At 34.1% G+C, this 27,232-nt stretch overlaps 1 protein-coding gene across 1 annotated transcript in view; it reads left to right on the top strand.

Annotated features, from left to right (window-relative positions):
• Positions 1–5,497: 5,497 nt before the first annotated feature.
• The window catches only part of LOC135832299 (uncharacterized), a 128,978-nt gene continuing 107,243 nt past the window's right edge, over positions 5,498–27,232 (top strand). The window contains exon 1 of the mRNA XM_065345458.1: positions 5,498–5,638. The gene's annotated coding sequence lies outside the window, so the exon portion shown is untranslated. The remainder of the gene's footprint in view (positions 5,639–27,232) is intronic.

The following is a 27,232-nucleotide window of genomic DNA, read 5'->3' as shown; positions in this document are numbered from 1 at the left end:
AATTATGTTTGTATACTTCTCAAGGGATTGTCTTTAATTCGGCCGGGTGTTCGACGTTATTATACTAATACGTTTGTTTTGGGGATGAAAACGAAATTACGATGGAAGAACGCCTCACTATAAATCGCAATGTGAATAAATTTCGTGAACAGGAACACGAATGAAGCAAAGGTTGGGTATAAGATTTTGTGATTTTTTAATCAGATTAACGCTCGCTCGTGAAATGAACAAAAAAAAGTACCGTACTATACCTACCTACCTACCTACCTACCTACCTACCTACCTAAGCATGATACTCGTATTTTGGGATGGGAAGTTGGTAGAGAGGTACCTACATTGTTGTACATGTGTATAACAACGTGTTAGGTTTAGGTATTATACTACGTATATGTATGTAGCTTATCACATCACTCATTTAACACTGATTAATGATAACGTTTGCAAGGGTAAAAACACATATACAAATTAGGTAGGTACCTAACCTACGTCGAAACAAATCAAAAATAGGTAAAATATATTCGCAATCACGAAATACATATTTCTAGTTTACACCATTTTGACAAATTTTTTATTGCTTATAGCTAATGATAGAAATTAATCAATGACTTGCGAATATTAACGTTTCTCATAAATCTTTTTTTTTTCGCCGTTTCAAGTTAGGTACCACTACCTAGTACCTACCCTAAAACAACCCTATGTGAAATTCCATCGATGAAAAACTTCTACCCGTTGAGTTGATTTTTTGTAATCAAAATACGTAAAGCAATTTGTACGTGTTCTTATGAAAACGCAACTCCACCGATGTAAAAAAAAATATTTACTTCGAATGTATGTATTCAATTTATCTACGGCACGTGTTTTCCCCCACCTCACAAAAGCGGCGTGAATTTAAACAGATAACACGTTCGATGAACTATGCCATTTTCTAGCTCGAAAATACGTTTTATTTTCACACGTTTTCTATTCTTTAGATTATTTGTTTCTCTCACTTATTCTTTCTTTTTTTTTTTGCAAAAAAATATCCTAGAGACCGAGTTATTTCATTTTAGTTGTTCATCCCTTTTTAGTTAAATATAAATCTGTTGGTAAAAATGTCTTATTACAAATTGATTTTTTTTTTCAGTGTTTGATATGTATTAATTAAAATTATGCTTAGGTATTACTGTAGTTTTTGGAACAAAAAAATCATGCCGCTTCATATGTACAAAGAGGTAAGTATTTTGAGCGATTCGTCGTTCTTCATCCATGTCTGTTTCAAAGGAGGCACTACGTGTAAAATAGTTTGCCAAGTGTTAATATTAGAATTAGAAAAGTTTAGCGAGCATTTTTTCACCTGTTCTCGTAATTGGAAAAGTTGCGATGAAAATATAACTTGGCAGAATATATTTTGTTATTAATATCTACCTATAATAATAATAAAAATAAAAAAATAAAAAAAAAAGAATGGAGTCAGTGGTGTCGAATGGAGCAAAGAGATGATTTTATGTACCTAGTGTTGATGTGAATTCAATTGTTCAGTAGGGGAGATTGTTGTACCCCGGACCTGTTGTACCAGGGACCTTTCCCTCACTAAGGCCTCTAGCGGAATTCGGACTCTACAACGTTCTAAAGCATCACTAGGGTATGCCACAAAATGAACCATAGGCTATGAAGTTTTCATTTGAAAATTTTGCACACGATTATCACGTCTGAAAACGAAAAATTACATTTTGCCATGTTTTGTGAACTGATTTTGGCTTATTGTTTATTTGAAATTTGTCAAACAAATTAGTGCAACGTGTAGCTACACCATCCAAGTGTAAGTACACATATTCACTTTTTGGAAAAATATTGTGTGAAATTTTGTAGAAATTTTTTTCTAAATTTTAGGAGGTCTTGTACCTAGGACCAAATTTCATCGTGTACCACGGACCGCAATTTTTTCATCTAATTTTCACGAATTTTGATACTTTTTCAGATGCCAGGATGCCCTTTACACAGTTTTTACATTGTAGCATCTGAAAACGTTTCAAAATTGGTTAAAATTGGTTGAAATTTGAGGAAAAATCTATGGTCCCTGGTAAAACATGACAAACTTATGGAATTATTTTAAAAAATTCTGAAAAATTTTATATGATCTTATTGTAAAAAGTAAGTATGTATAATGAATGTATATGATCCATACGTGAACTTTATGCCTTCACGGCCAACTTTTAGGCATTTTCCAGGGTAAATTTCTTTTTGGTCCTTGGTACATGACCCGTTGTACCATGGACCAAAAAAAAGTGACTTTTTCAAAAAATTCTGGAGGGGCGGGGAATGAGTTTTGAACAAATGTGAATATCTCGTTTTTTTTGTAAAAGACCATTCTTTGATGCACTCTGTTCACATTTTCAAAAATAGTTAATGGGTGGAGTCCATTCCCAAAAAACGAAAAATCGGTCCCTGGTACAACAATCTCCCTACTTCAGTACATAAAGGTGCACATAAATGTTACTACAGAAGAATTAATGTAATCGCTCGTTTTTAAACATTTTTCACTTTTTTTCATTCATTTTAAGGTGCGTTTATGATTGTCCGTAACTCTTACGGCCTGTTACAGAAAAGTAAAAAATTTTTTACTTTTCTGTAATTTTCTTTGTTCTTTTCTGTAAAACAAAAAGTTACGGTTACGGACAACGTGAACTACGCCATAAGAATTCTTGTATTTTACTTTTCCATAACAGACCGTAACTTTTATTACGGTTAGTTACAGACAATCATGAACGCACCTTTAGATATTTTCAAAGTTACTTACATGTTTCGGAATGTTGTTACCTATTTATATCTATACTAACACAACCGATATTTTTCAAAATTCCAATGCATATACCTACGTAACGCTGTCAGTAAAATCTGCTGGTTTGAAATGAGATTTTTACACGTTCTACGATTTACTTGTTAGTAAACGAATTTCTTATTGCACTTCACCATTGACGTAAATGTCCATGAATTTCACCAATGACCAAATCATTGAAAAAATGAGATTTGATTTGAATCCATTGCAAAAAAATTAGGTACGCTATGTCAAATAAGTTGCCTACCCAATTTGCCGTAAATGCATGAGAAATGCACGTTAATTGAAGATCTTTCATTAGGATCTACCATCCTCCACCCTTCCACTCAAAAAATGTTTTCTTATTTGCGTTCAGTTTTGGGTTTCAAGATATGCATAAACATAATCAAAGTTGGTATGATTTTACGTATAATCTTCAAGAATTCTATATTTAATCTGATTTCTTATACCTATATTCGAAAAACGTGAATTTTTTACCTACTTAATGTATTTTTTTAAACGCAGCGTTGATCGCAAAAATAAATTCGGAGGACTTTTACCAAATTTAGTAAAAATGTTCATTTTGAATTGGAAATCATCCAGAAATTTTCCAGAATTGTCCCTATAAGAGAAGATATGGGTTCGCAAAGAGGGAGCATTTTCAAAAAAATCGTAGTTTTTTCGCTCTATAGCCCCTACAGTCTACACGACCTGTTTTGGAAAAAATAGCCCTGTTCCAAAAGATATACCTCGTATTTGAGATTCTGCTGCGTTGATCTAAACTATTGCCATCAAAATTCAAGACCATTTTAGGGTTCTACTACATGAGTGGTTAAAAATTTGGAAAGCGCTTATTTTTTAAAGCAAATCCGTTTTTTGAAAATATTTTCTTCTCAAATATTTCACATTCGTTATGTCAAAACATCAAAAGATATCATTCCTAAAACTTGGGATAGGCGTATATATACCTACGACTACGAATATTTTAGAACACAGTGTTACCAACTTTTTAGTCATTATGGCTATTTCGAAAAATCGAGAAAAATAGTATACATTCAATATATATATGTATTTCCCAACTTTTCGGAGTGCTATAATTATCTTTCGATGTTTTAGCATATTATAAAATTTCAAAAACGAAAAACTCAAAATTTCAAAAAATGAAATTTCAAAAAAAAAATCCGTCATCATAAGAGACAGAATAATTTTCTCCCAGTATAACTGACTGAACTCTGTAAAAATAATTTTTTCTCCCACGAAAGTAGGAGAAATTGGTGTAATTTTCTCCCACTACATATGTATTTGAAAAGAAAATATTTTCAAAATATCAATTTTTTCAAACACTAGGTACATGATCTGTAAAACCATAAAAGTGGTCTTGAATTTTGATGGCAACGACTTCGGTTGACGCAGAATCTCAAATAGGTACATGAAAATATTCTTTCCTTGAGGACCAATAAACTTTCTTTTTTCTGGCACTAAAATTTTTTTGGGTGACTTTAACTCAAAATGAAGGTCTACGAATGAATTTGGTCAAAATTTCTCGACTTTTTTATTCGCGATCCACAATACTTTACGAAGGTAATAAGTATAGGCACATACCAATTTTTTTTTCACAATCAAACATTTCTACGAAAAATTTTGATAAATTATTATTGAGAATATTTTGAAGAACATGCAAGCGGAACATACACAGGGTTAGAATATAGATATGGCTTCAAAAAGCTACACACTGCGATCTATTTTATTGGGATTTTTTTTCAAGCATTACTTACATGCATGCATAATAACATAGTTTAGCTGATAGCAAATTACCTAATTTGACTTATTTTGGTATGACATACACATTTATGCACCTATTTTGTCATTTTTATAACAAACGTGTCATCTACTACGTGTACCTATACCTATACTTACAGTCAGTCGCGAGAAATAAATTGCACATCGTCGCCGCAAATGAAAAATAGCAAACATTAATTAAATTGCATAACTTCGGAGCGATTGTCGAAATGAATGGCATGGCATAGATATTTCATGTTTCCTCTTTTTTTTTTGACGCAATAAAAAGATGCTTTGCAAACCTGATGAAACGAGAAATTCGATTGAAATTTTCAATTTTAGCCTAATAATCTATACACATCTCATGTGAGCGTTTTAATTTTTGGTCAACTTCTGGGAATTAAGTAACATTTTAGAAAAACCAAAATACGCACAAGGAAAAAGTCCAAAAAAGGTATAAAATTTTGAACATAAGAAGCGCTTTGCTTTCAAGTTGATGGCAAAAACTAGCCTTACCTTACTTGAAAGTATTCGTTTTTGAAAAAAAATTTCGAACCGTTTCATCAACTCAGTGGGTAAGGTAGATATCTAAGTCGGATATTTCAATAGTATTTGAAAGGCATTGAACTTCTAATCAATTCTTTCGTATCAATGAAATTTTAAATAGGTAGGTACCTATTAATTAATAAATTATTATTTAATCAGATATATGTACTCTTTTCATAAACGGATATCACTATTTTTATTTTTTCAAACTTTCGTAACTCGAGTGGCTGCATATCTTACATAATTATGCATTTCATTTTCAAAGGAACCGATGAACTTTGTTTGAAATATTTGTAGATAGCGCTAGTATCGTCCTACTTGATTTTGAAAGCACGTACTTTCGAATGAAGAGAAACTGTTTTAGTGTCTGATAAGAACAGTATAAAGTTTGGACTTTATTCGTCGCGTTAATAAAATTGAAGCAATTTTACGTACTTACGGTAGTTGGCGATACAAACAATTCCGCAATAATGTTACGCAGACATAATTTTCAGTTACGAATGTCTTAACAATGTGAAGGTAATTAATACTTTTATGCTTCAAATTGAACATTACCTACCTACAGTAAAATTTCATTTAAAATTTTCAAAATAACTTATCATCCTGAATTTCAACATAAAATTATTTCCAAACAATTTTGGTTCAATTAAAAATTAATTTGTTGGTATGTCTTGGTTTCCTACAAAATTAAAATTGCTTATGATACAGACTTACTTTTTAATTCAACGAGAAAAAAAGCTGTTTTTTTTTAAACAAGTGAAATAAATCAGCCCAGTTTCGTTTCTTTTCTATAAATAATTTATACGTTTCTTAAATTAAGGAAAGAAAAATTCTAACAATAATTTTCAGCTGTCTTTTCTTCATCGTATCGTTTCAAACGCAAACATTAATCTTTAATTCATTTTTATCGCGAATTTTCTCCATTTATAATTTTAAATGAATAATGATTAATCTTCATACCTACCTACTTATTTTTATTTCATTTATTCATCTGTTATTCGTGAAAATTCACGAAGAATAATAGTGTGAAGTGAGTGCTATGAACTTTGACCGTTTTACGTACTTCTGAAAAACGAATGCAAAGCTAATGATTTTTGCGAAAGCTTCAAAATTTGTACGAAAATTAATGATAAGGGTAGAGTTTTTCAACAGGTGTCGTTGATAAATAGATTTTAAAAAAATTCACCGAATAAGTCACGAAGAGTTGAATGATATCAACTTTTTGAAGTTACCTGCCTTTGAGTACTTTGGTATAAGTATACTTCATTTTATGAGAAAATAATAATATTCACTTGTACCTACTCAAGCAGGTACGTACAAATATATTGCTAAATACGAAATACATACCTATCTATAGTTGTTTAAGAAATTAAAAAGTCTTACGAAAGGTAAAAAAATAATTTCATCGTTTTGTTGTGAAGGATGGGAATTGAGTGGCAGTAAAACCATGTAGGTAATTCGAGTTTGTTCCCGAAAAATTGGCAGATTTTAAAATATTTTTAGATTTAATAAAATATGTATGGATTTACGTCATTGATTTGTTTTTGGTTCTAGTACAGCAACTCAGTGGCATCCAACAAATAGGTAGATACATATTATAAAGCCAAAAAAAAAAACATTTTTCATCTCATTCAGCTTTTTTTGCAACTTACGATGAAGCTCTTCTTCTGTCACCTTTTCTCAAAAACTGTAAATAATATATTTTTGAAAAATACAAATATTGTTTCATTTTCCTGTGAAAAGCATAAACCGTTTTACATTCGCACTTCTCTTGGTAGACTAATAATAATCATCGTTTTCTGATTTTTTTCTTAGTCGTCTATCGTCAATGAAAAAGCGAAATTCAATCACAAATTAGCTTACATCTTTCAAATTTTGCTGGAGTTGGTAATTTTCTGATGTAGGACAATGTTCCATGACAGATTTTTTACTTCGAACTTTTCAGGAACTCCATAAAAATATTTTACTCGACTGATTCTGGAATGGGACATGCATCTCGTTAGTCAAAATAAAACTTGTCAAATAAGTAACAGGTCTATTCATCAACTCAGTCTACTGGATAGTGAGGATTCTGACCACATAATTTGTAAACGAAGGCATTGGTTGTGTAATTCTAGTAGGTACTACTAAGGTACTACATATGTACTTGAGTATAACACGTTCCGTTTCGCGATTTTTATGGCAAACAACTTTAATGTACTCGTACTTTAGTACTTTTTGTGCCAGGAAATGTTGCTGAGTTTCTGAATGAACGGCCCGCGTGGCCATGACGAATTCCAACGCATCGGAATTGGTCACTTTGTCTGTCGTTCATTTTCGACAAATTACATTAACGCAAGATTGTATGTACCTAATACCTACATAAGTACCTATGTACTTAATCGTTTAAAAATTCTGAAAAAAAAACTTTTCACCCGAGTGAGCGTAATAATTCAGTCCCTTCATTCCAAAAATTAGACAAACACACCTACTTGTGCTTAACATGAGTTGCTTATTTACCAGATGGAAGGAGGTATAGGTCATGTACGAAACACCCTACCTGGGTAATTCTCAAAAAAAGAAAAGGTCAATTTTGATATGCATAATTTTGAAAAACAAAAATTATTTTTTTGGGAAATTTCAAGTGGGAATCATTTGTATATGTATGCCACATCCCATTTTTAGTGTTGGCCTCAATTTAATCCCCCCACTGTGGGCCCTGACCCCCTTAAACCGGCGATAATTAGGATTCGACCCTCATCGATGTGCAATAATATGTCGATTGATATGTTTTCGAGGTCGTAGAATTCGAATGTGGAGTTATTTTTTTTGTAGAGGTGGAGGGTGAGGCGTGGGGAGGGGGAAAATGTCAAATTTTGCTTATATCATCGTGTAATCTGTAATATGTCGACTAGCGCGATAAAAGTATGTACAGCTTTCTGAAATTTGGCCAAGTCGACGGACAGATGCATGAGCGCTGCACAAGCCGAAGGACAATCTCAACGTTTTTTCGTTTCTAGCCTTACTTACTGGACATAATTTGATTTTTAACACGTAATAAATGTGTACTTCTCATGTAGAATAACTTCCCTTTCTCAATTATGGTCTTTGGCGGGTTCATTATTAGGGTAAATAAAAACGCAAGCCGCAGGGCACAGATTTTTCTAAATATCAAAACTTCAGAGATGAGGTACGATCAGAACGAGGCGTTTCGTAGGTTTTTAAAATAACGGTACGGGGTAACATTTCTATGAAAACAGTGAACCAGTGCAGCCACTCACCAGAAAAAAATGTTGGTTTGGGAAGCTAGCAAAAATAATTAAAAATTGCTCTAAAATTGGCACAAAAACTGTGAGACAGTTCTCAAATGTGAAATATGAGCTTCCTATGGACTTATTGCAATTGCAATTTGCACAATAATAGTATACCTTTGTGTTCTATGATAATGAGAATATGTCAATCCCCTCCCCCCCAAAATGAAGTTCATGACACTTTTAACATTTATTTTCAAGAACATGGCGTGTGACAGGCAAGTCGAAGGACATTTGGTGTATAAAATCGAATGTACACCAATGAAAGGAGAGGCTAAAAATCTCAATACCAAATGTGAAATGTGTGAGGGGCGATCCTTCCATGGAACAAAAAAAATTCATGCTAAAACCTTTGAGAAATTTTACCTTTTTTTGAGAATAATTACCCACCTGTGCATATAAAATTCTCGAATACATATTCAAAATTCGAAATTTTTGCCGAGTAAGCTTACCTTCCATAGTGATAACTTCTTTCCGCGATTGAAATCTACATTTATTCGTCACCGATTCGACATGACAATTCTTCTGCTCATGATTCAGTTAAACCCCTATTTATGTATTTCGAAAATTCGCAATATTACTCTACGGATGAAACATGCAATATAAGATATTACTTTTTCAAATTGAGACTTTTGAGCAAAAAAAAAAAATCAATAAAATCGAGTCACGAATCCGTATTCTTTCCCTGAATCTTGAAAGAAGTAAGAGCAGACGCTATTTGAATATTTATTTCACATATGTATTATATAGGTAGTTAATGAAACAAAAACTATAGTTGAACAAAATAATGTAAATACATATTTCGAATAAAATGAAAAAGTATTCTTAAGTAGTATAATATGACATGTATGTTGGAAAAATCGTAATTTTTCATCGAAGTAAAGAGAAGAGAGGGAATAGTGTTATATGGGTTAGGTAATATGTTATGTGGAAAAAGCGCTGAATTTTATAGGTAAGGGTACCTATGTATATCCTCTCGGTTGTATAGCACCTATAGGTATCGAGTACCTAAAAAGATAAAAGAAACTACCTATGTAACTAAAAGCTCGTTGACATCTTACAACCATGCTAACATTTTTCTTTTTCATCGTCGAAATAAATGATGCGATAATTACATTCCGCAGTCAGCTTCAACTTATTACATCAACGCGATCACGAAGCCGCTAGAAAAAAATTTCACTCGTGTGTTTAAGTTATGATTGTTGTAATAGATAGCTTAAATTTAGGTTCACTAACAAAAACCCAATCGCAGCGAATGGAAGTTAATGTATTCATTAATCATAGCTTTGAGTGAAAAAGCAATTTAAGTGTGTTAACAGAGCTTATAAAGGAATCGGAGGCAAATAATGGGAGGGTAATACGATGTGATTTATAAGCCGTGAATTTTTCAGTAATGCTTCATTAATTAGAGCTTTTATCGAAAACTGTGTAGGGAAAAAAATATATTTTCGTTCAAGTTTCACTTTTCTCTACGACGAGGAAAACGTAACATAGAAATATGTTTTTATCGATATAGGATTTAATGGCTGTTATTTGATTTAACGACGTACGATTAATTGTAAAAGATATTGAAAAAATTTCGCGTAAATTTGCAACCAACGTACCGCAATTTTGTAAACTTACTTTACCAATGATATATACCTATAGGTAGTTTTTCAAATCATCCAACACGTGCGATTAAACAACGGAGGAATTAGTCGTTATAGGTACCTCTACCGACCTATGTACTTTCGGAATGCACCTTAATTCGGCGTCTATTGTTTCCGTATAAGATTTATTCGGTTTCGAAATAAGTAAAAATCAAGCACGTTGTTATAATAATTTGCCGCACGTCTGCGTCTTTTAGTCGCGACTTTGCGAGGGTGAAAAACCACATAAAAGGAACGGTTAAATATTATGTTAGGCGAAAAATGACTATTAAACGCGAATTCAAGTGTAAAAGGCGAAAAGATTACCTACGTATAGGTTTAGGTATATGTACCTACCTACTTACTTAAAATGAGAGCTGACTGGGACACGTGCCGACGCGTTTGAAACGGTTACATGAAATGTACGTTAAGCATCAGGTTGAGAAATTTTCAGCTTGCTAAGTGGTATAGAGGTTTGCTGAAAATTTGAAATTAGACACTTTTATAGTTAGAATAGTCGTATGTGTCGAGCTGTTCCACAGCGTTTAGATAAAACTGCTAACCGCAAAAATTCACTTTATTTTACGGATATGCCACGTATCACATTGCCGCACCAATGCGAGCGAAAATTTATTAGAAAATACCATCTTTTTTTTTTTGCCTTCTGGTTTTTCGGTCGATAAATATGTAGGTACGCCGCACAGTGGTCCCTGAGAATTTCTATGCGGCCAAAATTCCAAAAAATGAAGAATAATGCCCACCCAAAACAACAATCACATTTTGATTATTACCCTTCAAGACATCTAGTATCGCATGTGACAACTGTCTAAACGTCAAATTTGTTGCCAAAGCAACGCGGAAAGGGGGACGTTTCTACCATGAGCTGGTTTTGCTATTAATGTGCGCGTTTTTAAAACTTCGCGCAACATGTTACAAATGTGCTAGTGAAACACATGTTTATATCAATTGATAGCATTTTTCACGCTGATTTCAAATCTGTATTCGTTTTTATGTTTCGAAGTATTTCAAGCCGAGCATTGAGCATTTAAAGAGAGTACATTTTTGACATTTTCATTTTCACATAAGTATGCTTACAAAAATTGCTTGGAATTTCTTGGAAAAATCAAGAGCATACATTTCATCCTTAATGTATGTATTTTGACTACCAATCATTACTTTTTGCTACGAGCTGCTACCTTGGAAGAAAACGTTACAAATACGTTCAAAATTGAGCTGAAAAAGTTTGAATACGCGATTTTCTCAAAAATTTTGTTTCTTCTATAGCTTCATGTGAAGGCAAGATCGGCTCTGGTTATGACGTCACTGTTTTACACTCGTCAGCAGTTTGAATGTTACATTGCTGACGATTAGCGATCTGTATTTCGTTGAAACGAGGCAGATGGTCAGTGCCCTCGTGGCGTACTGCTTGATGCGATGGATCGCGGAGATGATGGTCATGGGTTCGAATCTTGGTGGACTCTGAAATTTTTTTACTAGGAATCGATGTTTTTTTTGATAAAGTTTGGTTAAGAAGTAGTGATTTTTCAAAAAAAATATTATAAAATGCGAATATCAACGCTGACTTTTGTTTTCAATTACTAAAAATGAATTATAACAAGTTTTGATAAGAAATTTAATTTTTTTGCTATTATCTACTTATCATTTTTCAACTGAATATTTTACCATTTTACCAAGAAGTGATTATATTAAATGGGGGTCTGGGGGCTAAATATTTCTCTCCAATATTGAACAAAATAGAATAATTGAAGCGAAAATGAATTAATAAAGCAGCAACGTAACATTCAAACTGCGGATGAGTGTAAATTGTCCAGGAAAATTAGCATTCCACAGGGAAAAGTTTGATAACGAGCTGAATTTTGGTATTTGGGGGGTTTTTTGATACGCTGAAAACGAATTTGGCGTGCGCGGGTGAATCCGGTGTACGCGTCTCCCTTTTTTGTGGACTCTAAGCATCCCAAATTTGGTTTTTTGCATATCAGTTAAAAAATATGGATTTTTATTCAAAAATGCTCCTCAGTGATTTTGTTCTACTCTAAATTCTCCACTGAATGAAGGGGCGGCGAAGTTGCCAGCCCCAAGGGGGTTGACTTATGGTCACTCAAAGAGAGGGCATTTGAAAAATTTTCCAAAATAGGTAAGTAATTGAGATGGTTCATATTCAACTTGTTATGCCTATGCATGAAAAATGTATTCAATAACGTCACAATCTCTAACAAGGGTCAATTTTTGGAACACTACCCCCTCCCTTATGAGACACATTTTGGGTAAAATAGTTTACAGGAACGATGTTAGAAGGTTCAAAAATATGCATTTTGATATCCTACTTGATTTTTTTGAAAATTTCAAAATTTTACCCACTCCCATAGAACCTTTATTGGAGTTTTTGGTAAAATGGTTCGCAGAAACGTATTTAGAAAGTTCAAAAACATATGTTTCCATACCACACATGATTTTTTGGAAATTTTGAAATTTAAAGCCCTCCTATGGAAGGCCCATTGAAGTTTTGAGTAAAATAATCACAGAAACGTTTTAGAAGATTCGAAAACATACATTTGGATACCCCATATGATTTTTTTGAAAATTTTGAATATTCACTCCCCCCTCCAGAAGCCCCAATGAAGTTTTGAGTAAAATGGTTTCCAGAAACGTATTCAGAAGGTTCGAAAACATACATTTTGATATGTCACATGATTTTTTTGAAAATTTTGAAATTCAACTCCCCCCTCCAGAAGCTCCAATGAAGTTTTGAGTAAAATGGTTTCCAGAAACGTATTCAGAAGGTTCGAAAACATAAATTTTTATATGTCACATGATTTTTTTGAAAATTTTGAAATTCAACTCCCCCCTCCAGAAGCTCCAATGAAGTTTTGAGTAAAATGGTTTCCAGAAACGTATTCAGCAGGTTCGAAAACATACATTTTGATATGTCACATGACTTTTTTGAAAATTTTGAAATTCAACTCCCCCCTCCAGAAGCCCCAATGAAGTTTTGAGTAAAATGATTTCCAGAAACGTATTCAGAAGGTTTGAAAACATACATTTTGATATGTCACATGATTTTTTTGAAAATTTTGAAATTTTGCTCTCTCCTCCAGAAGCTCTGTGAAGGTTTAGAGCCAAAATGGCTCAAAAAATGAATTCAGCACCTTTGAAAACCCCCATACTGTGAATTTCAGAATTTTGGCCGGATAGAAATTCTCAGGGACCACTGTGCGCCGAGGCGCTTATCACTTAACGTAAAGTTGAACTTGTTTCCGGATTAGCATTTTTCTAGCATTAATTAATTTTTCTGGTCGACTATGCAAGTTTTTTTCTCCCTCGTACATACCTATTTAATATTACATATAAGATTCCTAAAACAATGAACGGTTTTAATATTGCACGTGTTCTTTTCACAATACATATATAGCCAGGTTTTAGCGGATACCTATATTTACCTTGTACTACTATCCTCTGGTGAACTAAAATAACCCCTATGGACGATATATATGTAATATACGTAGAACGAATACTTACAGTTACAGGATATGATAAATAATGGTAATTAATTAAGTTACCTACTGTTATTCGAGATGTTGTTCAAGGAGCAAGCGTTCGCAGTAATCCGGTTTACTTGAGAGTTGCCGAGTTGAATAATTTACGTTGCGTTGGTACGATTATAAAATTAATTTATCAGCGATGCAATTTTTCTTTAGAGAAAATTAATTTTTCTAATTACTTACCAACTTACTTATGGTACTGAGCGAAAAGTATTTCACTCCCACCGCTGGTTCCCTTAGATTAAAGCAAAGAATTTCTTTCACCCGACTCAATTTAATATGTACCTACCAGCAGCGAATTTGTACGAAATTAAATACTCGACCAAGTTCCATTTGGAAATGAAAAAAATCAAAAAAAAAGATTTTTGATGGCCTACAAAACTATTTGAAATCATAATAACTTATTGGTTTTTCGCGCGTCATTCCTTATCATTTTGAAAACATTTTGGAATTTTTTTTCCATTGAATTGTCATTTTGTGAATTATTACTATACCCACAAGATAGGTATTCAAGCTGTATAATTCATTGCAGAGACATGGAAACACTCTCTATAAAATTAAAATGGGGAAATAGATACCCATTAATTTTTTAATCAATTATTTATTTTGAAAAAAATATATATATACCTAATCACTTTTATTGCAATAATGAATTTTGAAAGTTGAATACTTGAAAGTACATATTATATGCACATTTTAATTCTTTATTTACCCACGGGCTTTTCATTTCTTGAGCCTTCCAAGACATCAGACCAAAAAAAATAGGTCTGGTATAGTCATCTTCGCCCCAGTTGCTGTTTACTGAAAAAAAAAGTAAGAAATGGTCTTTATTGTAAATTTTAATTTTAGCGCTTATCATGAAACTCTTGAAACTCTGAGCTTTTACCCTGAAAGTCAAGTTTTGAGCTTTTCAGTTTTGTGATTAAATTCAGATCTCCCAACCGTATTATTTCATAATAACCAGGTAAAATTTTTGCACCTAGTTTGACCATAGGTAGTAGGTATTATAATTATTATGCTGTATTTACGGCAAACTGAGTATGCAATTTTATTAACATCAACGCAATCAGATTATCTCATATAAACTAAAAGGAACCATGAAGTCGAACGTTGCGTTGGATCTGTTGGATCCTATGATTCATCCCATAGTACATACATATGACAAAACTTTTATCAAAACTCTGCAGGGGGTGGGGGGTGGGGGAGAAGGCTAAAGGGTGAATATTCACAATTTTCACGAATTAGCACATTCTCCACGAAACTACAAAAAGTTGAAGGATCAATATTTCGAAACTGGATGAACTCGGAGAATTTGAAGTTACAGAGGAAGAGATCAAGTTTCCAAGTTGCTTGCCAAAGTTGAGTGCTACCATTTAGAAAATTTGAAAAATTATCGGGAAATGTCAACATTCATTTTGAACACGACCCCTCTTTTTTTAAAATTGGAATCCTAAAAAAAATTAAAGGGAAGTATAGCGCATTAATTGCTATTAATTTGAAAGTTCTCTGAATGAATTTTTGCTCGTTTTTTTCATTATATCCCTCTTAAGCTCTCTCTTACCCACTATAATTTAAAAATTTTCAAAATCGCATTTTCGTACTTCGGCAAAACAAGTTTTCTCAAGAATTGGAATGATTAGCTCCCTATACAGGTACCTAATGTTTTGAATTTCATCTTTATTCCGATTTGATGGAAAATAATCAAAGTACATAATTATTAGTTTTTCGAATGAAATTTATTTTAATTGAATTTTGACAAGTCTAGCTCAGAAGCAGAATACTTACCTCTAAACTCTTAACATATCCCATTCAGAGTTATTGAACATTTCTTTTTTTTTTTTTTTAATTTTATTTTATCTCATTCCCTTATCTGCTCAACTTCAATAATATCTATCGTATCGTTTTCAAATCTTGCAAACTTTCATTCCTGATTTGAAGATGTTCAATGTAACGTTTTCGGCATAATAGGAGCGTATTCGACACACTATGAAGTTTACTCAGCGTTATTTATTGAGTGAGAATACATTTTAGTCCATTAAGCGCCTACGTTGAGTTCTCTTACGCAAACGAAAGTGAAATGTATTGTTGAATGATGAAATATGTTGATGAAAATACGAGATCGAAAATTGTAAAAAGTATTGTAGATGTATGCAAGTGCTTTGAAAATCAGCGGAATAATGCGTTAGAATTTAATCGTATCTCTTTTTTTGCGTATTCGATGTAGCATCCAACTATATCTACCTATCTATCTACTTGAAGAAGTCTCGGAGGGAATTGCGCGGATGAATATTTGAAAAAGAGAGAATTAAAAGGAGAAATATGCGAATATTTGCTTAAATTTTTCACTCGTATACCTATATAGGTTAAAGCGCTCTTAGTTTCGAGTACCTATACCTATAGATATGCAAAGGGTACCTCTACGTCACCTTTTATATACTCACGCGTTCTCTTGGTCACCGAAATTGGTGACGGAGGCGTTTTGCCGGTGACGAAAACGTTTCCCTGTGTATACCAAGTGCAAACGGTTTGTTTTCCCCTGAAACGTAAAAGGGGAAAAGTTTGTCCGGTGACGAAAAGGTCATGTATACACCTACTGTATACAGATTTTAAAATTTTTGTTCCATCAACACCAACATACCCTCGACGTCACCGTATATAAACAGTACCTTTTGGTCACCGCTTTTTAAATGCTTCCAGTTGTGTTATATTTTCGTATTCGTAGCCAGCGCAGATGTAATCTATTAGGCAAGGCAGCAGGTGACAATTTGGTATAGTCAATATCTTTTTAAATACACAAGGTCACGGAAGAGATCGGTTTATAATCGGAGGCAAATTGGTACCATTCTCGTAAATTTTTTTTGTATAAACTCAAAGCATGTAAATCAAGTGGGGAAAAGAGTATAAACACTATTACAACTGTGCTGGTTACGAATACGAAGTAAATACACCTCCGGAGGCATTTAAAAGCCTGGTGACCAAAAGGTACTGTTTATATACGGTGACGTCGAGGATACTTAGGTCCATATATATACATATACCTAGTGTAATTTTTTTATACGCATATCGTGTACTTCTCGTAAGGCAGCAATTTGTCGACGAGAAGAATGGTCAGTGAAGGATGCCACGAAATGGGAACAGGTTTCTCTGTTATTTTGAAAACATTTTCTTAGAGAGAAAACTTTTATACATCTTTTGCTTTTTCTTCGTTTTTCATTTGGCCGGTATGATGAATAAATACGATTGTTCGATTAAATAAAGTAAGCACATCTGAATTGAAGTGATTGGCTAATGGCTTTGACAAAATATATACAGTTAAAAATGACCGAAATATTTCAAGTTAGATATACTCGTACTTACCGTACTGGCTACTTGTTTCCTATCGATTGTTACACAATACTTCAGTCGAATCGAGTCGAAAATAAAATCTGCTTAATATTTAATAATATATATCGGCCAAGTTGTATAAACGACGATGTAAACACGTCAGAATATAGAAACTAGAACACAGAGGGAAGTCGTTAAAAGGCAATAAATTTCGTTGGTTCGTTAAACAGATGATAATGAGACGTCTAAATTTGTTAAGTCAAATGAACGTGAAATTTTACTCGCTGTCTTGTTTTGCTGTATAGGTAAGTCGCGTGAAATTGTCCGTAATTTATTTGAACGCTCAGCTCTCTGTCTTGGTTTTTCCTTTTATATTTTCGTGAAAAGCGCACGAGTATTACTTATAACCCACGTGTTTTGTTGATTTATTTACTGCAGGTAGTATTGAAATTTGCGTGTGTAAAACATCAACTACCTAGCGCATAAAATTTCAAACGTTTACTCTAAACTGAAAGTCATACACCATCTAAGATCAACCCTTGGTTGATGAATTGCTTCGATGTGAAATCGTGTAGATACCTATAAGTATAGCTAAAGGTTAGCTATAGATTTTTTTTCGTTCATAAATTTTCATGAATTCGATAAGGTTTACTATTTTTCTGTTGTCTCGTTGTTTTTTTCCCTATCGCGAATTTATGTAGATCGTGAAAGGTTATAATGGTGAGAAAATGTATTTGTTTTCGATGTAACGTATACGTTAAAAATGTCATTTCCATAAATGTTTGTGAAATTTTTCGCGAGAAATTAGCTGTTGAGAATCCTCTTTTTATTCTTCATGGGGTTTCCTTGAATTTCCGAATATCGAAAGAGAGAAAGAGTATCTGGTAAAGCAGATAGAGGAATGTAACAGGTGTGAAGATCCGGTCTTATGGGGCTAAGATTCGGTTGTTTTCTTTTAATATTCGAAATCTTCAGGTTTTCGGTGCAAGACGAGACGAGACGAGACGAGAGGTACAGTAAGTAAGGATGAGGATGCAAAGGAAATCTGTCGTTGAATTTTTAAAGTAGTATCGACTAGCGTGTCAACATTATTCACGGCTTTCTAATAAAAGTTTCAGTGTTACGAGTAAATTCCGGGGATTTTGGTGTGAAAGATTTAACCGAAAATTTCCAATATTTAATGGTTTCCTCTTGACGTTTACATATCAGAAGGTTTTAATTGACTTGGAAGCTTATTACGGAGATGGAAATTGTATACTTGCGAAAGTGCAGAAAGTGTATAAACAATTTACATAGTGAAATTTTACACAAACAAATCAACTTTATCTCAGAGTAAATCTTATTTTTAATCTTTAATCAATTTCATGCCAAGTACATATATCAACTTATTACATAAACAAATAAGTTTGAACCGAAAATAAACACCTAGACGAAGATGATTTAAAATTAATTGAAAAATTAATTATAATTGCCGAGTCCCAAGCGATGATCGATTGAAAATTTTAATTACTGCCACGCTTTGTGACTGTAGGTACTAGGTAGTTAGGTAGGTATACGAGTAGGTATAGAATATAGTGATATAGAAGTATCAACGTCGCGTCGTCGTCATCGTCGACGTGTAAAATACAAAATACAGTACATAATGCTAAACGGAGTTTCTAATTTTACGCGTCAATTTAATTTTCCGTTAATGTTTATTTTAATAACGAGATGAGTTGACGAAGTCGGTTTGCTTGATTTTGTATTATCGCGAACCTTTGAAATTGCTTTACCTACGAGTAAGTATGACTCCGCGGTTGATATCGTATCGTCGTCGACGATATCTTGAAAATTGCCATGGTTTATTCCCGAGGCTTCACTCGGGTTGCATACGTATGTGACAAAAATGACCAAACGAAGTGTTTAAATAACGCCAGGTCTGAACTTCGGTGAAAATATTAACAAAATTATAACGTTGTTGCGAATACGACGAGCGCAGTTCATTCGTAAAATGGACAAGTGCGTTTTTGACCCGAAAAAAAATATGAACCTTTTTGAAACAGGAAAAATATATATCCATACGTATTAAGTACACAGAAGCAAAGTAAACATTGAAGAAACCCGTGGTTTAGGTGCGAATGATATTTTTACAAGTCCACTTCTGACGTTTATTTAATTTGCGTGAACAGGAACCGAATTTCATTCGTGGAAAGCCTTCCTTGTTATGGAATTTCAACTCGTGGAATTTTTAAATATTCTGTACTACATACTTGAAAAGTTCATTTTGATAACTTGTTTCTGTTTTCTTATACATATCATGATTTTTTCCAAAAAATTCACAAGTTCACCTAATATGATCAATTAATCATCTAAAATTATGAAACAATTTCTCAAGGAGAAAAAATTTCATCCGATCAGATTGATCATTTTCCTCAAGGATGTACTTACCTATCTGACTAGATGAAACATATCTGTTCAAAAGAGTGGTTTTTAAAAGTACTGATCGCTGAAGTCGATTTTAGGATTTATTTTGTCTCTAGCCCGAAAATGAGCCCTTTATAAGAAGGAGAGTGCAAAGATGAAATTTCAAAAAATTCAACATGGAAATGTAGGTAGATATATAAATATATGAGGTTTTTGGATTTTTTTTTTTTTTTTTTTTTTTCATATGTTTATTTAAGGAACTGAACGAAATTCATTAACCTAAACGTATCACATTAGAACATCACTTTACAAATTTTACAAATTAAATTAATATCAGTATAGTAGTGCATTTAGTAACTCAAGAGATCCATTGTATGGAGTCTTTTCAATCTCCTCCTGTCATCACTTTGATCCAGGAGCATCAGAGCTTCACAAGGTTTTTGGGATGCTAAATTTTATTTTCTTGCTATAGTTTGATTTTTAGCCTAAAATTAGACCTTTAAAAGCGACGAGTAGGTGAAAACCATGTTATTCAAAGGATCTGCCTGAATAAATAGGTAGTTGAAATCAGTCTCCACTACGATTTTTTTCCAAACCTGGGAATTTGTTCCCCCTTTTTTCTCACAAATGAAAAAAGTGGATAAAGGGCGTTTGTTGCTTTACATTTAGCAATCATGTTGGGTTACTTAGCAAAAAATTGCTTTACACAGCAATCTAATTATCAAATAATTTTGATCTAGCATCAGCTGTTTATTGAACAAAATTGATGATTTATGTAGTGTACCTAATAAAGGGCTGAAAATTACAACAACAAAAAAACCGTAATAATATGTACGATTTTATAATAAGAAATTTGAAAATATCTGCTCCCAAAAGTGTAGGTATTATTTCTAAGATTTCAGTTTGGCTACAGCTCATCCATTGCAAATCGTTTCTACGTATTTATGGCTTCCACATAAATTGAACTGAAAATTGGCATATACCTACATTTGTCCGATGAAAGTTGTTTATTGCTCAAAACACATCTGGCCCGACATTATTGCTGGCCTCAGGTCAGATAGTATGATCACCTGATGGTATTCTACAGTATGTACCTACTATCTCTGATAATCATTCGACATTAAATTTTCTTGTCAGCCGATTCCTAATTAAATTTGCGTAGGATTTCTCAGCACATCATGATAATCATCTGACGTTTGTTACAAAATATGTACTGGCACACATATAATTTAGAATTTTATCGGGTAGGTATGCCACGTTCAACAGCTTTGTTGAAATACGCACGACTATACACAGACTTTATTAGCTAGACTAGGCAAAAAACACTCGCTGAAAGTATACGATACAATTTAGAGCTCGGCTTATCTTTTCGGTGACACGGCAGAAAAGTGAAATAATTCAACCGTTCGGACAAGCTACTATTTAAGTACCTACCAACCTACCCTACTTACGATTTCGCGTTAATTTTTTCCTTCTTTTTTCCGTTCAAAATAATCATTAGTTTGAAAAAGTTGTAAAACGTTTAATCCTACGTTATGGAGGGTTAAAGAAAAGAAAGCGCCGAGGTATTGGAAGATAATTTATAAAACGTTCGCGTTCTTTGCAAGGTGGAAAATGAAAAAAAAAGATCTAGTGGCGTACGAAACGATACGCTCGTTTGGCAATTTTTTCTGTCCGCAGATCGGTTTTAATAAAAATAAGTAAATTAAAATTGCATTTATTTATTCGTAGATAGATACAGGGTGCCCAGAAATATCGAGTACCCCTAAAAAAGGTTTTCATTAAAAATATAGGTTGGCAACGTGAAATAGATGCATATGATTGGTGGAATGTTATCTCTCCAGTCCAACAACCAATCATGTGCTATCATTATTATCATTCACTGTGACCAACCAAAGTACAGGGTGTTCCAGAATAACCTTTCACATTTGTTTTTCTTATTACTCTGAGAGAAAAATGTTTACAAAAATTCTTTTACAACCAAAATGAAGTAGAAACATGCCGTTTTTAGACCGTATATTTGAGTTTCCATTAAAAATCAAGTTTTAAAAATTTTTTCATCGAGATATTTTCCATCATTTTTGACACATTCAACCGAACATTTTTTCAAATTATTGAACACTTCTCTTCCTATCAGTCTCGACTCACGATTAAGATTACCTAGAAGATGTTTCAGAGTCCTAGATTCATCCTGATACACTTTTGACTTGAGGTAACTCCATAAAAAAAAATCATAGGCTGAAAAATCAGGGGATCGAGGTGGCCTTTAAATTTCTGTGTTCAACGAAATTATTCAATGTCCAAAGTGCTCACGCGCTAAACATATTGTGTTGGTCTCTGAATGATAGGTAGCTCCAACATGTTGGAACCAAGTAAGTAACTCTATTTTATCTGCCTTTCAGTTCAGGAACAAGAAACTTGTTCAACATTTTGCCTTACCCCTCACCATCACTGTTTCATTAAACACACATGGTCCCACTACACCAACTTTAGCCACGCCCAACCAAACAGTCAACTTGACGGCGTGTAGAGGTTTCTCGAGTATTATCAAAAGATTCTCTGTACACTTGAAGCGCACATTCTGTATATTCACTTCACTGTTTAGATAAAAATGAGCTTCGTTACCGATGAGTAAAGAGTGAAGGGGTCCAGGAGTCTTTATTTTTAAAAAAAGACCTTCACAGTAAACGTACACTGTACAGCCATCTACTTCTCCAGGACAAAAAATAACTATTGAAACATAATTCGGCATGCTTTGGCTACCTAGAACCGCCTTTACCATTCCCCTAGCTCCACTTGAACACAGATCAGTGGTTACCAAAATGTGAAAGGTTATTCTGGAACACCCTGTATTTAGTAGAAAACTTTTTTATGGATACTCGATATTTCTGGGCACCCTCCCAGTTGACCACATGCTAGCAAAAAGCTAGCGTTTTATTCGCGTTTTGATAAGTTGCTAGCAATTTACTCGCTTTTTGTGGCCAGCAATAATTGTCTCGCTAAAAGTAAGCGATTTTCTTGCAGTTTTTCGCTAGCAAATTCAATTCTAGCAATTTTCGAGCTGTTTTCCAGCGACTCTCAGCTAGCTTTTACTTCACTTTAACTTGCTCGCCTTATGCTAGCGTATTACTGGCGGATACTTGCTCGCAATTCTATGCTAGGACAGTTCAAGCAATTTTCTCGCATATCTCAGCTAGCTTTTACTTCACTTCATACATGCTCGCCTGATGCTAGCGTATTACTGATGGATATTTGCTTGCAATTCTATGCCAAGAAAGTTCAAGCAATATTCTCGCATATCTCAGCTAGCTTTTGCCTCACTCTATACCTGCTCGCTTAATGCCAGCGTATCACTGACTAATATGTACCATTGTACCTGCTCACAGATGATAGGAAACTTCAGGTAATATTCTTGCATCTCTGAGCTAGCATTTACTTAGCCATCTGGCTCTAGAAAAATGTAAGCATATCTCTAGTTTCTGCATCTGGTGACTTGGCGTTTTTTTTGTAGTCAAATGATAGGAACGTGCTACCAGATCTTATACGCATTTCTCACCAATAAACCTTTTTCTGCGTTATTTATTGTAGCAAAATGCGAGCAGGTATCTTTTACATCCCTCAGCGCGCATACAAAAATCATTAAAAATATTCCTGCATATGACAATAGGAGTAATTGCACCCCCCCCCCCGCCGATCTTCCGGGGCAACTTTTTTCTTAAAGGGGACAACAAAATTTCATCAAATGGACATGGAAAGCTGTAATTTACTCTACACTCCAATTTTAACACCCTCTGAAGACGACTTCAGGTGGGTTCAAGTCATTTTAGAGCCTCCAGTAGGCTTTTGAAACTTTAAATTCCCACAACATTAATTTATCAATTGGAGTTGGCAAGCTGAAATTTACTTCGCAGGTTTCAAATGGTTTTGAAGCTTCCAGCTACTTTAAGGAAATTCCAATTTTCCAAAACACGCCATACAACCTTCGAAAAGTCGCTGGAGGCTCCAAAACGACTTGAAATCCACAAGCAGTCGACTTCGTAGCGTATTAAAATTAGTTTGCAGAATGAATTTCGACTCTCCATCTCAGTTTGATGAAATTTTGTGAAAATTTAAAGTTTCAAAAATCTGCTGGAGGCTTCAGGAATTTTCAAAGAGTCGCTGGAGGCTCTAAAACGACTTGAAATTCACCTGCAGTACTTCGTAGCGTATTGAAATTAGTTTTCAGAATAAATTTGAGCTTTACAACTTCAATTTGAGTTTCAAAAATCTGATGGAGGCTCCAGAACTGCTCAAAACAAGTTGAAACCGTTTCCCATCGATTTGGCATGTCGAAAATAGGGTATATCCCAAATTTCAGGTTTCTTGGTCAATTTGGTAAAATTTTGATTTTTTCTCACATTTTGGCCAAAATTTGATTTTTGAAAATTCACCAAAAATCGAAAAAGGTACTTTACCACTTGAAATTTTGACAGGTGATGAATTTTTGCATGATCTTTCGATCTACGTTTGTGAGGTTTGAAAATTTTCGTGCACGTCCTACGAGTATGTTGAAACGCAAAATCTGCGATTTCGGCTGACCTTTCAATCAAAATGGCCGCCATTTTGTAAGTAAGGCCAATTTTTTTCAGCAAGTTTGCTTTAAAATGTTCCTTAGGATGTCCGCTTTAAGGAAAAAGTTGTCCCGGAGGATCGGCGGGGGTGCAATTACTCCCATTGCCGTGGACTAAAATGTTGTTCAAATGTTTTTGAAATTTTTAATTTTGATGGTTTGTTTGATACTTCATTTTCAAATTTTAAATTTTGACAATTTTTCTATTTCAAAAAAAACGTCATTTTTTATTTAATAAAGAGATTTTTCAACCTAAGCGCTAGCATAATGCTAGCGAATTGCTAGCGTCGATCTCTCTCATGGTATAGTTTGCTACTCTTAGATAAAGTGTGTCATCAAGTTGAATATAAGCTCAAGGTGGTATCTTGTTGAAAAGTAAGAAGAGTGACATCACTCTTCTTATACTGTCCCAAGATGCTAGCGTTATGCTAGCTCTGAGCTGGGACAGTCGCCTAATTTTTGGAATTTCCTGGAAAACTACCACCTGTTAAAGGTAAACACCCAGAATTTTTAAAAATTAACTAATAGTAATTATTTTACTGATCAAGGTTTTTCTACGCTAGCAAAATGCTAGCTTCTTGCTAGCATAATTTGCGCTAGCGTAAATGGTGCCGGAATATGAGACACTTTTTGCAAAAATTGCTAGCAAATCAGTCGCGATTTAGTCGCATGTACGTAGCAGAATGCAGAGCAAAGTGCCAACAAAATGCTAGCTTTTTGCTAGCTTTGTGCCAGCTACGTGCTAGCTATTTGTGCGCAATTCTGCTACTCTAATGTGACCTAATCGCAACTGATTTGCTAGCATTTTTTTAAAAAAGTGTCTCAAATTCCGGCACCATTTACGCTAGCACAAAATTTGCTAGCATTTGGTCAACTGGGAGCTGTAGATAGATAGGTATTAGGTATATACCTACATTATGAAAACTAATTATGAATAATAAGTACAGATATAGGTTTAATGACTCGGAGGGGAGGGGCGTTTTAGATAGCCATGCTACGAGGTTAATCGGATGAGAACAACTCAAGCCATATCGATACACGAGAGGTTTTTTTTCCTCATAGAATGTATTCCAGTGCCAAATCGTTTCCACTACAATGTGCGTGGATAAATATAACGAAAAGAAAATTTCAAAGTTTCGTCGTGTTTGAGAGATTGTTTGATTGTAGAAATTGTATTCAAAAGTTTTTTGTGTACCTTTTTGCGCTCTGTGAAAGACAATAATCGATTTTTATTGTTCGAGGCTATTACGACGAGATCGACGAAATACCCACATTTAAACGTACCTAAGATATTTCTTTGTATAGTATAAGGTAAAATAAAATTCGACGAAATGAAATTTTCATAATTTTCCATCCACGTGGTCATTGAATAAAACTTCCACGTACGTACCCACTCGTATATGTATAAGTATAGAAGAACATTGAGCCAAAGTCTGGCCAACGTTAAGCTCACGAACGGTTAAAATTTACGAAGTGAAAACAAAAACCGCATACTACGAACACACGCTATTATGATGATATTGGGCACTTATACAGAGTGTCCCGTCATAACATAAGCTCTTTGTAATCGTGACGTATAGGCAACCCATTATAAGTTTATGTAGGCTTATTTCCTGATCTCAGAATTGCAAGGCTGAGTGTCTAAAGCTTATAAAATAGGTAACTCAAATTTTAGAAAATTCCGACTCAAAAAAGTGAACTATCAAGCGATTTTGTTTTAATACTCGTATGTGTAGGAATGGAGAGGAAAGGCAAAGACAATAAATTAGAATTCGAATAAGAATTATTCAATAAAATGTTTTTGAACATTTTTGAAGAATTTGAACTCAAAACCACGTTAATTTTTCGGAATGTCATGTGAAGTATCAAATAAGTCACACAAAGAAAAAAATCTAGTGTTATAAGCTAAGTAAGTAGGTACCTACTTATATTTTTGGGTCTCATTGAAAATTTCAAATGTCAGAAACACGCGGAAACATGTCAAAACTAATTTAATGCCTGTAATACTTGTCGACTCTTCCTATCTAACTCTATTTGATTTGTGGTATCAAGACATTTTCTCTCTTTGTGGCTCTTTTGATCGTTCGCAGGTATATGACACTTTTCTATAACTAATCTACAAACGGACTCAACTTTTGGGCTCAATATTATTCAGAAACGTTTAAAAAATGTATTTGCCCAGAATTCTAACCAATTTTGATACATAGTTCACACGCTGAGGTCAAAATTCTTTAAAACATTTTCGTCAAAATATTTAAATTTCTCGACAAATTGTAATCCACTTTAGTGAAAAAAACGAAACAAGTTTTCTATGATGTCTGTATTATGGTCAGTTGAAATGAAGCCGTTTATTGATATTGAATGCGAAGCTCAATTTGGGGACACCCTGTATACTCTATAGCAAGTTTAAATAAGGCGACCTTACGTTAGTTAAACTCGTACTAAAATTTGGTTTCGGTGAATGCGACAGCGCGATGAAAACTTCATATAAATCTGCAAAATGACATTTCAAGACCGATGGTTTCTTCAGATACGACAAAAACAGCTGATATCTTTTACAAGGGCGGGATTTTAAAAGTAAACGATACGACGACCGGTGGTATTGTAGCCTACGTGAACAGGGTAGGTAGGTACACCTTGAAGAGAATTCTGATCCTTGTCTCGTTTACAAATGGATATAGTAAAACCGAAATGACAAAAGGTTTGAATGCGAAAGGTGCGGTGTCTTGGCGTATGTGATGCGTACGTGTGTCGTGTGTCGTGTGTCGTGTAGCCTATCGTTTATAGGGACAGTGTATGTATAATGTCGTTGCTTCGTTTTCATATTTGCCGTATGGCAAAGTAACCGCGTTACGTCGATGGTACGATGGTATTCGAAAATGAAAGACAATGGACCATTTATCACCTAAGCGTAGGTTTACGGCTGGTAACGCGATAGACGGCCAGTTTTCGCCGTATATGCCCATAGCGCCGGTTTTTCATTTATTCATTCATTTTTTTCCAGCATCCAGCACGCTATTCCTTTCACTAGGTAGTACAATTTCCATATTGAAAAAGTTTCAAGCGCGAAATAGTTTCACACTGTGACGAGCGATGTACACACCGAGAACAGTTTTCTTTCAAAACTTTCCATTGTTCTGGTTTGTAATGCAGCATATTTTCGAAGAGAGGGAACCTAGAGGGTTACAGTTGTAATGTAATATTACGTATTTTCGGTGATGTACGGCGAGTCTTTATTTTGGCAAATGGAATAAATATGTTGCAGATTATAAAGTGTTTGCGCTGATGTAGTACCTACG

Source organism: Planococcus citri, chromosome 1 (assembly GCF_950023065.1).
Source record: "Planococcus citri chromosome 1, ihPlaCitr1.1, whole genome shotgun sequence".
Taxonomy (NCBI): Eukaryota; Metazoa; Arthropoda; class Insecta; order Hemiptera; family Pseudococcidae; genus Planococcus; species Planococcus citri.
The sequence above is the reverse complement of the archived record's forward strand: the minus strand, read 5'-3'. Positions and strand labels throughout refer to the sequence as shown.